This window comes from Stomoxys calcitrans, chromosome 4 (assembly GCF_963082655.1).
Source record: "Stomoxys calcitrans chromosome 4, idStoCalc2.1, whole genome shotgun sequence".
NCBI classification, from domain to species: Eukaryota; Metazoa; Arthropoda; class Insecta; order Diptera; family Muscidae; genus Stomoxys; species Stomoxys calcitrans.
Genome location: NC_081555.1, coordinates 72790215 through 72805294, shown reverse-complemented (window position 1 = coordinate 72805294; position 15080 = coordinate 72790215). Strand labels below are relative to the sequence as shown.

The 15080-nt window shown below is 38.5% G+C and overlaps 1 protein-coding gene and 1 non-coding gene across 4 annotated transcripts in view; one reads left to right on the top strand and one right to left on the bottom strand.

Annotated features, from left to right (window-relative positions):
* The window catches only part of LOC106092357 (myosin-G heavy chain), a 289973-nt gene that overhangs the window by 214211 nt on the left and 60682 nt on the right, over positions 1-15080 (top strand). The window lies entirely within an intron of this gene.
* Positions 13726-13798, bottom strand: Trnak-cuu (transfer RNA lysine (anticodon CUU)). The gene has a single exon. It is a non-coding gene; the product is annotated as a tRNA-Lys (tRNA).

Sequence of the window (15080 nt, the reverse complement as noted above, 5' to 3'; positions counted from 1 at the left end):
CCCCCAATGTGATGTCTTCATACTCATCATCACCCTCCTCCTCCTCCTCCTCTTCATCCTAAATTTTGTATAAAACTAAAAATTAGAAAAAGCACTACTTTGCTAGTTAATAGTGTAGCGATCGACTCAGAATTACTTCGTCGTTCGCTTTATAATCAATATACAGGTAGCGTTTGTTATCCAATCATCACGAAATTTTAGATTTTTTTTCTCGCTTAGATTGTAAGGAGAACAAGTAAAAGCGTCCTAAGTTCGGCCGGGCTGAATCTTGGGAACCCACCACCATGGATTCTGCTTAAAATTTATACAAAATAAATAAGTTATAGGGCATATTTTTTTTATTCTACATACCTGTCAACCCTGCAAAATTAAAGATTCTAGGAACCGAACAAGAATGATAGAGGAACCGGTTTACATGGGAGCTATATCAGGTTCTAGACTGATTTTGGCCGTACTTGGCACAGTTGTTGGAAGTTATTACCAAACACCAAGTGCAAAATTTCAGCCAAATCGGGAAAAAAATGCGGCTTAATAGGACTCAAGCAGTCTAATCGAGCGATCGGTTTATATAGGAGCTATATGAGGTTATAGACCGATTTGGACCTTACTTGGCACACTTGTTAAAATTTCAGCCAAATCGGACAAAAGTTACGGCTTCCAGGGGCTCAAGAAGTCAAATCGGGCAATCGGTTTATATGGGAGCTATATCAGGTTAAAGACCTATTTTGACCATACTAGGCGCAGTTGTTGGAAGGCATAACAGAACAGAACAAATTGTGGCTTCTAGGGACTCAAGAAGTCAAATAGGTAGATTGACGTTTGTAACACCTCGAATATTTCGAGGTGTTACAAACGGAATGACTAGATTAATATACCCCCATCCTATGGTGGTGGGTATAAAAGGGTAAAAAATGCTAAGCGGCTAATCTTATTTCCGCTTACTATCGCCGTTAATAAAAAGATATGGTGTCATCATTCAATTTGAATGACAAAGCTAAAACAGGAAGAGCGAAACATATTTATTTACTGAATAAACGTTCTGAAGTAGTAAAATTGCTTAGGATTTTAATAAAATCACATTTATGAACTCCGAGAAACATCGTCTTAAAATTAAATAAGTAAAAAGGCGTTAAGTTCGGCCGGGCCGAACTTTGGATACCCACCACCTTGGGTATATATGTAAACAAACTTTCATCAAAATCCGGTGAAAATTGATCACCTTATGTCCCAAAGCAGGTTTAACGAAATATGTTCCGATTTGGACCAAATACTAATAAGTACAAGTCATTGTTCAATTGTGTATAACAAAATATTGGTCTTTTTAGTAGCTATATCTAAAAATAAACCGATCTGAACCACATACAACATGGATGTCGAAAAGCCTAACATAAGTCACTGTGTCAAATTTCTGTGAAATCGGATTATAAATATATTTTTTGGGGCCAAGACTTTAAGTCGAGATATCGGTCTATATGGCAGCAATATGCAAATCTTGATCGATCTAGACCAAATTGCAGAAAAATGTGGAGGGGCTTAACTTAATTCTCTGTCCCAAATTTCTGCAACATCGGAAAATAAAAGCACCTTTTAAGGGCCCAAAACATTGAATCGAGAAATCGGCATATACGGCAGCTATATCCAAATCTGGACCTATCTGAGCCAAATTGAAGAAGATGTCGAAGGGCCTAACACAATTCACTGTCACAAATTTCGACGACATCGGACAATAAATGCGCCTTTTATGGGCCCAAAACCTTAAATCGAGGGATCGGTCTATGGCAGCTGTATTCAAATCTGATTCAACCAAGGCCAAATTGAAGAAAGATGTCGAAGAGCTTAATACAACTCACTGTCCCGAATTTCAGCAAAATTGGATAATAAATGTGGCTTTTATTGGCCTAGGACCCTAAATCGGCGGATCGTAAAAATTCTTGGATGGCGCAGTTTGCATGTATTTAGTTACCACCTGGGGTACCAAAAATATGTTATATAGTTGGGAGGTTTGCGTTTTGAGAACTCGAGTGGTTTTTCCAGTTTTTTCTTTCCAGTTTTTTCTTTCAAAAAATTCCAATAAGCAATGCCTTCACAAACAAACAACAAATCAAGAGATCATCGTCTGCGATTATAAAAAAAAATTTTTTAGTCCAATAAAACATTTTGATAACCCCAACAAAATTTTATAAGGCCGAGGTGACTAATTTTGCAATGGGCTTCCAGACCTACCGCGGCCCTTCAATTTTCCACATAGTCTTGATAACACCTCAGCTTCCATATAAAATTTAGTGAAGATATCTTTGTCCGTTCATAAGTGGCAGACTTATTTCCACTACTTTTTTTCCCATCCCACTATGCAGTAGTTTTTTTCGATCTCATGTTATTATATGCAGATTCAGATCAAACTATTGATCACGGAGATTTCTACGGAGATTTTTATGAAAAGAGTGAGGCCTGGAAGCGCTATCGATAGTAAAGGACGTTAGACTAAGTTACTGAACTGCGCATGTGTCGTATAGTGCATAGCAATCAATCGTCGGCTCTGCTCTAATGGGAACCAAGACTATGCAAGAGCGTGGATAATCTGGAATAGGGAGGGTATTTCATAAGATGTGAATCGGAGACATTCTGGTCTATGACCAGATGGGCACCGGGCTTAGATATGCCTCTGTGGGCTATTGAGGTAGTATAGTATGAGTTCCAGAGAACTGTCTGAGACCCAAAATTTGGCACACAATTGCCACTTTTGCAAAGCAATTGTCTGTATCGCATGCCACATAAAAACAGAGTTAGCTAGAAACACACCGCACAAATACAATAGAGCCATAGATGCGCGAACGTTTTTGTAATCGTTCAGTGGATGAGATTTTCATTTTGGTCGACGGACATCGTGTATAGTTTGCAAATGAACACCACTCAGATGAGTGCCATATGAAGTCAAAGCAAACAGAGGAATGAGACATCAAGATTTGTTGAGCGACATAGATAAACTCCGTTTTTTTTTTTGTACTTACTTTTTTTATTTTTGATCAGAATTGTTTGTATCAATGATGTACGTGCTGCCTGTCCCCCGTCTGTTTAAAAGTGACAGATTTACTAAATTTTTTTTTTTTGCTCAAGCTTTAACAAAGCACGCAAATTATTTGAAGCTCTCATAACTTTGAACGGGTAACTTTGTGTTTGTCTTCTATTCAGTTACAGTCAACGTGAGCCTTCGACAGTATTGCTCAAAATGTAAAATATGGCAAGCAATCATTTTATGCTCATCAGCAAAAACATGTACAATAGTTCAACGAATTTAAAGGAGTAATTTATGTTTTGGTCGTTGGGAGTCGTAAGCGTCAACAACAATTGCTAGTATAAGGTGTGAACCTTGCCATTCGCTGCAAGTCTACCATGTGCATTTATTTTTAAGGTGGCTTGCTGGGGTTCTCTGATGAGTTCCTCAAGCATAGGCTGAATACACAACGCAAGTTTCTACTCACGGAGATGTGAGTCATCGTAACGTTATTTTATCGTGATATCGATACAATTTTGGGCTGATTGTTTAAAGAATGGGCAAATTAAAACTTTTTTCAGATTTATTACTACATATTAAAAAAATAATATTAAGTTTTTTATACACTCCACCATGGGATGGGGGTATACTAATTTCGTCATTGCTTTTGTAACAACTCGAAATAATTGTCTAAGACCCCGTAAACGATATATATTCTTGGTCGTCATGACATCTTATGCCGATCTGGCCACGTCCGTCCGTCCATCTGTCTGTCTATCGAAAGCATGTTAACTTTCGAATGAGTTAAGCTAGGAGCTTAGAATTTTGCACAAATACTTCTCATTAATGTAGGTCTGTTTGGATTGTAAATGGGCCAAATCGGTCCATGTTTTGATACAGCACGCTAACTTTCGAATGAGTTAAGCTAGGAGCTTAGAATTTTGCACAAATACTTCTCATTAATGAAGGTCTGTTTGGATTGTAAATGGGCCAAATCGGTCCATGTTTTGATACAGCTGATTTATAAATCGATCTCCCGACTAGACTTCTTGATCTTCTATAGAGCGCAATTATTTTCCGATTTTGTAGCATACAACGCTAGGTCTAGTAAACCCCAAGATGGTCTGAAATGTTTGAGCTGAAATCAGCAGCACGCAGCTAGCTTCCGGCTTCTGTCTCGTCGGCAATGGGGAGGTTCTTTAAGGCTGAAAACTCAAACTATGGGATGTCTACACTATATTATTTTAAAAGTGTGCGTGCGAAAGATAGAAGAGAGGGAGAGAGAAATAGAGAGAGGAAAGTAAAAAAAAGGGGGAATTTTCAAGAGAGGGTTTTGTCTACCACCGATGCAGAGATGTTCACATCGTAATACGCCCGCCCATCCATGACCAGGACTAAAACCCAAAGTTATATCATATTTATCCATTGGTCCCACTGTACCTACCCTTCAAATGTTTGTAGCCCCGGAATCACAAAACGGAAATTTAGCTAATATTCATTATGTTGTTTATTAAACAAAATCCAAAATAATCCATTAAAATTCTAGAAAAAGCTAACTTGAACTTTCACATAACCTTAATCCTAAACAGCATTAATAAATTCATTAAAACAATTTCCAGATAATTAACGTTCATTGTGGCCTAGACCAAATCTAATTCAAGTAACAATAATTATTTAGATAGCAACTAGTCCAATAATAATTTAGGCAACAATGATTCTAAAAACAACTATCCCTTTACTTTAAAAACAGGAAACAAAACTAAAAGGCTAACAGCCTAGCTAAATGACAAATAAACCTAACCGGTGTATGTGCAATTTCAAAGAAAAAAAAAGCTGAAAGAAATATATCCCATTCGGATATCATGGGGTTAATTTAAATCAAATGTGCATGCAAAATTTAAATATAAAAGAAAATGTAAAAGAAAAGTTAATGGCAAAAACTTTAATTAAGAATGAAAATCCATTTAAAATTTCATTCTGGTTCGGGGATACGAACCTGCGACCCACTGTGCCGTGGTGGATTACATTCGAAATGCATTGGATGTGTGTATGTAGCTTTAATCAGAATTATTTCTCTGTATGGTACATTAAAGTGCACCAAGTGCTTCCTCTTCCTCCCATATACTGCCTTACCCACGAGAGTTACCAAACAAATATCATCCAAACCAAAATGGAATTATTTAAAAAAACAAAAATTATTGATCTAATTAATTAATTAGACAAAAAAAAATAAATTTTGAAAAGAAAAATTAAATGACCGAACCCGGGCTCGATCCCACGACTTCTCACTTCAGAGTCAGCGACCCCCACCACTGAGCCAACCAACCACTTGATGGGATGATGGCTAAGCGGCCATTTGATCACTTTGAATGATATTTGCTTAGTTACACCAAAAAAACAAGGTGAATACCACGTTGAACTTCGGTGGGTATTAAAATCTAATCAAAAAGGGTGTTTAATTACTCACTTTGAAAAATGTCCCCCGTTGAAAGATCTTTCAAGTGTTCCGGTTCCGGGATATTTACCAAAACAGCGATTCCAAGGAGGTATTTAAAAGCAGATATGGACAGGAAATTGGTGAAATCAGCAACAAAGCACTTACACACTCACGCATTCAATGTCTATGTTTTTTTCCTTTTTTTTTTTTTTTGTCTTTAACCACTGTCTTTTACTTTCTTTTTAAAAAAAAATTTTAATTTTTAGCACAACAGTTTTAGCTATTTTTCTTTATTTTATTTGTCTCTAGACTTTTTCTTTTTACCATTGAAATTGCACAACACTTACAAAAGTTTGAGTTCTAATTTTTTTCTATCAATATTTATAGCTATTTTTACTTTAAATAATACTTTTTTTTTTTTTTTTTTTGTCTTTAACCAATTTTGATATATTCTCCTTAAAAATTTTAGTTCTGGACGTTTGAGAGACTTAGTCAACAAAATTTTACACTTTCTAAAACACTTCTTGGTCTGGTAACCAGACGCAGGGCCAAGTTTTCACAATCTTCACAAATTACTCGATGAAATGCCCAAAAGCCGTCGGCGAATTTCTCCCAAATTCATCATCGAAAGGATATGCGGGTTTGTCGATGAGGGTTTCCCGTTCCCAAAAAAAAAGAATCGGCCTTTGATGGTCCAAACAGCTAACATCAATCTCAAACAAAGCTAGTCCAGCCAGGCGAATGGGGATCAACCAAAAAAAAGGTTAAAAGTTCCAAAAAAAAATTGCAGCAGGAGCAGTCAAGATGCAATAGTAAAAGGCTCCAATAAGTGCAGCAGAAAAAAAATATATTGCTGAAGCAAAAAAAAAATCAAAAAGAAAAAAAAGCAAAAAAAACAACAAAAAAAATAGAATCTAAAAAAAATCATTAGCGACGGGATTCAATAGTCTCACCCCTTAAATGGCTCCAGAAAATTTATTGAAATAGACAATTTCACTGAGCCTAACTTCTATTTATAAAATAAAAAGCCTTGGAAATAATGCGCTAATTCAGCTAATTTTCGTTAAATTGTTGCGGGAACTGCGTATACGTATACGTACTAAAAACCAATACAAAAATAAAACCTTCCTCAACACAATCAAGCCAATGCTAATATGGATCTCAAGGCCCAGATCAAGCCCCACGGAGGTCCTATACAAGCACTTAGAGGAAAACCACAACTCCGACAGACCCACCCACACTATAGGAATAGCCTAGCGGTTAGTGACGTCGCCTTGCAATCCGGAAGCCCAGGTTCGAATCCCGGACCGGTCGAAATAAATTTTATTGTTCTAACGCCTGATGTTATTCAAACGCGTGAAAAAAAAAATAAAAAAAAAATAGAAAATAAGAAAAAAAATAGAACAAAATTTGTAGCTAAATTGTAGCAAAAAAAATATAAAGCAGAAAGCAGAAAACCAGCGACAAGTCACCCTACAATCCCCCCCACCAAAATCAGGTTTGGGGGTTTCATAGAAGACCACAAAGCTGACAATGCCTGGAGCTGATTGAAATTTCTCTTACATACGAAGGTCCTTTGCATGATAAATACCAATTTTCTTCCCACTTAAGTCCTCTATTTCGTAGTAGCACGTTCCTATCTTCTTCCGGACTCTAGCTTTTAAAAATGGTGGTGCCAATTTGGAGTTATACCCCTTTTCAAAACAGCTTTGAGAAAAATTTCTCCTGTAGACCTCTTGACCTACAATGAAGTTAACAAGCCTAGATCGCAAATTGTAATTACGTTCATTCTGCTGCCGCCGTTTCTCCATATTTTTAGAAGCTCTATCTCTGATTATATCGAAGTTATCTCCACGATCAAATTTAATAGCCCTGTCTTCTAGCATCTCCAGTTTTCTGAGCAAAGAATAGGTATGCCCATGAGTTACCATGTGTTGACCGAAAGCCATAAAGTAAGGTGTAGTGCCTATCGAAGTGTGTATCGAAGAACGTAAAGAGCAAGCGATGCTGCTGAGGTACTCATCCCAATTACTTTGATCGTGTTTCAAGTAAGCCCTTATTGCGGACAGAACTGAACGGTTGACCCGCTCAGAGGCATTCGATTGGGGCGAATGAACAGCCGTAAAAACATGACGGATTCCGAAACTTGAAAGAAATTTGGAAAAATTACTCGACTTAAATTGGGACCCATTATCTGAAACAATTGTTTCAGGCGTTCCAAATACATGAAAAATCTTCTGCTCCAGATACTTGGTAACCACATCAGTGGTGAACTTCTTAACGGGTTCTAAAAAACAAAATTTGGACAAATGATCGACGGTAATAAAAATACCAACATTTCCAGACTTCGATCTAGGGTAAGGACCTAAAAAGTCTATAAACAGCTTTTGAAAACATCTTTCCGTTTCCGGTGTCTTTCCCATCGGTGGACGCATAACGATGTTCGGGTGTTTAGTTCCCTTGCAAATTTCACACTTATTAACGAAGTTCCGAACGTCATTTACTAGATTCGGCCAAAAATAAAATCTTCGAATTCTTTCCAACATTTTGTTTATGCCGCAATGAGACGATATGGGGTCGTTATGCGCTTTAATTAACAAGTCGTTAACCATTTCCTTGGGTATCCATAATTTCCAGGCGAAGTTATCCTGTAACTGCTCTCCGGTGCAGTGCTCCGCGCGTCTATAAAGGTAACCGTCAATAACTCTCAGATCCGGTGTCTTTACAATCGTCTTATTGACCGTTTCCAACAACCCGAGGTAATGTTCGCTCTTGAAGTGAGGCGATTCTAGATCGACAAATAATCCGGACCCATCTAAAGCCGTAGTCTCAATTCCGGACAGATCCTCCGTGTTGGCACGGGATAGTGCATCTGGAACTACACTTCTGCTACCTTTACGATGCTCTATATTGAATCTAAAGCCCTGAAGTCTCAAAGCCCATCTTGCCAACCGAGAATTGAGGTCAGTTTGGGACATGAGCCACTTCAATGACGCATGGTCAGTGATCACTGTGAACTCATGTCCTTCCACATACGCTCTAAACTTTTTAATGCTTAGCACGGCGGCTAAACATTCCTGTTCGGTGACAGAGTATTTGCGTTGGGCTTGATTGAGCTTCTTCGACATGAAGGCGATGGGAAACTCGTCGCCCTCCGCAGTTTTTTGCACCAGCACGCCTCCTATACCAGTACTGCTAGCATCACAGTGTATGTAAAACGGCTGTGAGAAGTCAGGACTATGCAGCACTGGGGCAGTGGACAAAATGGACTTTAATTCATCGAAAGCTAATTGCGCATTATCGCACCATACAAATCTACGATTAGTTTTGAGCAAATCAGTTAAAGGAGAGGTAATAGAAGCGTAGTTCCTAATGAACTTCCGGTACCAACCGGACATACCCAGAAACCGTCTTATTTGTCGGACCGAACGCGGCGGTGGAAATTCAACAATGGCAGATATCTTGTCAGGATCTGTTCGTATTACCCCGTTTCCTACGACGTGGCCAAGGTATTTGACTTCGGGAACGCAAAATTTCGACTTTTCAATATTAATAGTCAAGCCCGCCGACCGAATTCTATCCGCCACTTCCTTTAAAACTTCCATATGCCGATCGAAGGAGTCAGAGATTATCAATAAGTCATCCAGATAAACAAACACTTCCGTTCTCAAATGCGCCGGTATCACCTTGTCCATCAACCTTGACATGGTCTGTGGCGCGTTACAAAGGCCAAAGGGCATGACCTTGAAGTGGTACAAGGGACGGCCAGGAACGGTAAATGCTGTTTTATCTTTCGACGACTTATCGAGGGGAATTTGCCAGAACGCATCTTTGAGGTCCAAGCTCGTTATGTACTCGGCGCGAGGAAGTCTACTCAGGATGCCGTCTATGTGGGGCAAAGGATAAGCATCCTTGACCGTCACTGAGTTTACCTTCCTGCTATCCAAGCACAAACGAACTTTCCCAGGCTTGCGAACTAGCACCATTGGCGAAGACCAGGCACTTTCCGATTCTTCGATAACGTCCATCTCTAACATCCTATCGATTTCGGCATAAATAAGTTTTTCTATGGCTGGTGAAACCGGAAAGTGTCGTTGTTTAATCGGAGCTACGTCTCCAACGTCTATAACATGCGATATGACATTTGTTCGGCCCAAACCTTGCTTCGAAAACGATGGAAAGCTATTAATGGTAGATTGCAAACGACCACGTTCAATATCTGTCAAAGTTCCTAAGGTAGAAATCTCCGAAAGAACCGGTGAAAACAATCGGGTATTAATTTCCGATACGAGACCCATAGGTAATAAATCAAAAGCGCGCCAAAAATCGATGCCTAAGTACAAATCTTGCGACAGACCGGGAACAATATATAGTTTAATTGGCTTGGAAAGGCCTCTAAAAGAAATGGGGGTACTGATGACACCAGAAACAGGCTGACATTTGCCATCAGCTGTCTTTACAAAAGAGCTAAATTTCTTAATATCCTTACTTGACTGTAAAGCGTATAATGCAGCATTTGAACCTAAGCAACTAACAGAAGCTCCTGTGTCTAAAAGGCCGTTAATCATCTTACCAAGCAGTTCAACTTGCGCGTAAGGTCTTATATCATTAGGTTTGTCATATATGGAACTTAGCAGCAAATGCCGCGTATGATTAATTTGTCGCCAAAAATTCCTCATACGTCCGGTGGACCTCACTCTTCTAACAGAGCTAACTGCCTTACCAAAAATTTCGGCTCTTTTCGCATTATATTCCGCTAAGCGGACATGAAATGGTTTAAAATATGTTGGGGGATGTGGAGAAGATTTAGGTGGCGAACTGAGTTTTGAATCAGAAACAGAACGTAAAACTTTAACATTGTTGTTCGGGACTAAATCGCATTTTCCCGTCGGACTAATTGGACTATCATTCAGAGTTGTCAAAATAGAAGGTGTAGAATTGGGTTTAAGATCAGGTTGATTGTCGACAGTATTAACAGGGCTTAATCTGTGCTCGCACAAGGATTCTTTAGGGGTTTGCACGCACCTTTCGGTGCATTCGCTGAAGAGTTTTTTGAACTACAAACAGAACACTTTGGTCTATAAACATTTGAAGCACCGCATCCGTAGCAAAACACCCTGCGATCTACCATACAATCGTGGTAGCGGTGCCCAGTTTTCTGGCAATTCCAACAAACCAGAGAAATAGCAGAAACCTGCTCCTCATTTTCCTCAGAAGATTCCAAAGGGGCATCCAAAATCTCGTTAATTTTGCCGCGATGGCCAACTGGTTTAGAAAAAGTCTGTTTCCTGGCAACATCTTGCATGAAAAACTCCCTACGTCGACAAATTTCACGTAAATGAGAAACAGAAGAAATGTGTAAATTGAGAATTTCATGTTGAATCTCCGGCAGAAGATTCCTTCTTAAAATTTCGACTAAAACATTCTCAGATAAAGGTTCAGATAATTTATCGGCAATGCTAACAATGGCCTCATAAAAGGTGTCAAAGGACTCACCAGACCGCTGCTTCCGGTCCCTAATCATCTCACGGAAGTCGACATCGGTGCGAGTATCACGGTACTGTTTCCGTAAAGCCCTGCATAAATTCGGCCAACGAATCCTAGAAACCGACCTGTGGTACCGCCAGTAAAAATCACTAGCCTTAGCATCAAAAAGGGTAGAAATATGGCCACAAAGTAAGTCAAAATCACCATTCAGGGTTTGATTTGTCAATGCCTCAACTCTATATAAGAAATTGTCGATGGACATGCCATTAGAATCACCTGTAAATTTAATTCGCCAATTAAGAATAATATGTCCAGCCTTATCTGGACGTAAAGAAACATACGAATGGGATGATGGTTGTCGATCAGACGTAGGACCATGCCTCCTATCCTGGGAATGATTCAAAGGATTACCCCTATTATCGTCATTGTTATTCTCTGGCAAACCTAATAACCTTTCAATGGTTCGAACTTCAACAGGGGTTGAGGGTGGAGGAAAAACATGTCGGGACGAAATATTGTCCTGGGGAACAGTATTCAACCTACTAAAACCTGCAGCCAAATTAGTCTCGATGAGACTCGACAATCTTTGACTAACAGTCGCCAACAGCTCATCATGCTGTGCCCTCACTGCCTCTTCAACCATGCTCCTAATTGGATCAGTCTGACCGGCATCAAAATTCTGGGAAGTAGACGGGTTATCACCCTGATTCATTACAGTCGCAGCTACATCTGCTTCCTCATTACTGTGAGGAGAAGTCGTATTTTGAATACCAGAAGGAGAAGTCGTATTTTGAATCCCAGCTCGAGAAGAATCAAATTCCCTAGCTCTTTGTGTCTGTGACCTGGTACCCATGGGTGATGGAGCAATTCCTGCATGTGCCGCTGTGGACATACTAAGTGAAGTCAAAACGGTGTCACAAACAGGGCAATTGGGGCACGTCTTAGTGTGATTTGTGAGACATGACTTATGAAATACGTGTCCACAAGCTGTAGTGTAAGAATAGGCCGCCTTAGCCACCGATGTACAACATATGCCGCACTCTGGATGACGACCAGTGTTCGACAAATCTTCCGAACTATGACGTAAAGGCATTATAAAAACCAAAATGTACGCAAAAAAAAGTTATAGTATTGATCGACCTTCACTATTCGAATCCGACTACAAATTCTAAGTAACTGCCACAATATTTCGACTTCGTTCAAATATAAATAAAAAATATACAGTAAAACCACCAAGAAATAGCTCTTTCCTGATCCCGGGGAAATCAAAAAATTTTGAAGGGTATAAAAAAAAGTAGAAAAATCACCAATCTCTTAAAATTCAGAAGAAATAGAAAAGAAGAAGCAAGAGTTGAGTTTAGACGGTACTAATTTGAACTTAACACAAATAGTCTATTCCGGACTAAACTAAAAGAATATTTAGGGTATCAACATCATTAACAGCACCCTAACCGGTCTGGCACTAGCAAAAAAAAAAAAAAGTCCAACGACAGCATTTCCAGATTAAAGAGAAGTCAATGTTGAAAATACAAAGGGATAGATTGGGGGATGAGTTGCGAATAGGTCGGCCTGACAATAGCTTTCAAATCCATAGACAGCTTCCAAACCTATACAACAACCAACCGATAGATATAAACTGAAAAAAAAAAAGATCTCTAGAGGGAAAATGAAATATAGTTAAGGACCCACACTGCCTATTTGGAATAAAACCCAAAGATGGAAAAAAAATAATGAATAATTTGTGTGTCGGGCCCCACGTTGGGCGCCAAAATATATTGTAGCATACAACGCTAGGTCTAGTAAACCCCAAGATGGTCTGAAATGTTTGAGCTGAAATCAGCAGCACGCAGCTAGCTTCCGGCTTCTGTCTCGTCGGCAATGGGGAGGTTCTTTAAGGCTGAAAACTCAAACTATGGGATGTCTACACTATATTATTTTAAAAGTGTGCGTGCGAAAGATAGAAGAGAGGGAGAGAGAAATAGAGAGAGGAAAGTAAAAAAAAAGGGGGAATTTTCAAGAGAGGGTTTTGTCTACCACCGATGCAGAGATGTTCACATCGTAATACGCCCGCCCATCCATGACCAGGACTAAAACCCAAAGTTATATCATATTTATCCATTGGTCCCACTGTACCTACCCTTCAAATGTTTGTAGCCCCGGAATCACAAAACGGAAATTTAGCTAATATTCATTATGTTGTTTATTAAACAAAATCCAAAATAATCCATTAAAATTCTAGAAAAAGCTAACTTGAACTTTCACATAACCTTAATCCTAAACAGCATTAATAAATTCATTAAAACAATTTCCAGATAATTAACGTTCATTGTGGCCTAGACCAAATCTAATTCAAGTAACAATAATTATTTAGATAGCAACTAGTCCAATAATAATTTAGGCAACAATGATTCTAAAAACAACTATCCCTTTACTTTAAAAACAGGAAACAAAACTAAAAGGCTAACAGCCTAGCTAAATGACAAATAAACCTAACCGGTGTATGTGCAATTTCAAAGAAAAAAAAAGCTGAAAGAAATATATCCCATTCGGATATCATGGGGTTAATTTAAATCAAATGTGCATGCAAAATTTAAATATAAAAGAAAATGTAAAAGAAAAGTTAATGGCAAAAACTTTAATTAAGAATGAAAATCCATTTAAAATTTCATTCTGGTTCGGGGATACGAACCTGCGACCCACTGTGCCGTGGTGGATTACATTCGAAATGCATTGGATGTGTGTATGTAGCTTTAATCAGAATTATTTCTCTGTATGGTACATTAAAGTGCACCAAGTGCTTCCTCAATGGCGCCCAACGTGGGGCCCGAACCCACGACCCTGAGATTAAGAGTCTCATGCTCTACCGACTGAGCTAGCCGGGCTCGATCCCACGACTTCTCACTTCAGAGTCAGCGACCCCCACCACTGAGCCAACCAACCACTTGATGGGATGATGGCTAAGCGGCCATTTGATCACTTTGAATGATATTTGCTTAGTTACACCAAAAAAACAAGGTGAATACCACGTTGAACTTCGGTGGGTATTAAAATCTAATCAAAAAGGGTGTTTAATTACTCACTTTGAAAAATGTCCCCCGTTGAAAGATCTTTCAAGTGTTCCGGTTCCGGGATATTTACCAACACAGCGATTCCAAGGAGGTATTTAAAAGCAGATATGGACAGGAAATTGGTGAAATCAGCAACAAAGCACTTACACACTCACGCATTCAATGTCTATGTTTTTTTCCTTTTTTTTTTTGTCTTTAACCACTGTCTTTTACTTTCTTTTTAAAAAAAAATTTTAATTTTTAGCACAACAGTTTTAGCTATTTTTCTTTATTTTATTTGTCTCTAGACTTTTTCTTTTTACCATTGAAATTGCACAACACTTACAAAAGTTTGAGTTCTAATTTTTTTCTATCAATATTTATAGCTATTTTTACTTTAAATAATACTTTTTTTTTTTTTTTTTTTTGTCTTTAACCAATTTTGATATATTCTCCTTAAAAATTTTAGTTCTGGACGTTTGAGAGACTTAGTCAACAAAATTTTACACTTTCTAAAACACTTCTTGGTCTGGTAACCAGACGCAGGGCCAAGTTTTCACAATCTTCACAAATTACTCGATGAAATGCCCAAAAGCCGTCGGCGAATTTCTCCCAAATTCATCATCGAAAGGATATGCGGGTTTGTCGATGAGGGTTTCCCGTTCCCAAAAAAAAAGAATCGGCCTTTGATGGTCCAAACAGCTAACATCAATCTCAAACAAAGCTAGTCCAGCCAGGCGAATGGGGATCAACCAAAAAAAAGGTTAAAAGTTCCAAAAAAAAATTGCAGCAGGAGCAGTCAAGATGCAATAGTAAAAGGCTCCAATAAGTGCAGCAGAAAAAAAATATATTGCTGAAGCAAAAAAAAAAAATCAAAAAGAAAAAAAAGCAAAAAAAACAACAAAAAAAAATAGAATCTAAAAAAAATCATTAGCGACGGGATTCAATAGTCTCACCCCTTAAATGGCTCCAGAAAATTTATTGAAATAGACAATTTCACTGAGCCTAACTTCTATTTATAAAATAAAAAGCCTTGGAAATAATGCGCTAATTCAGCTAATTTTCGTTAAATTGTTGCGGGAACTGCGTATACGTATACGTACTAAAAACCAATACA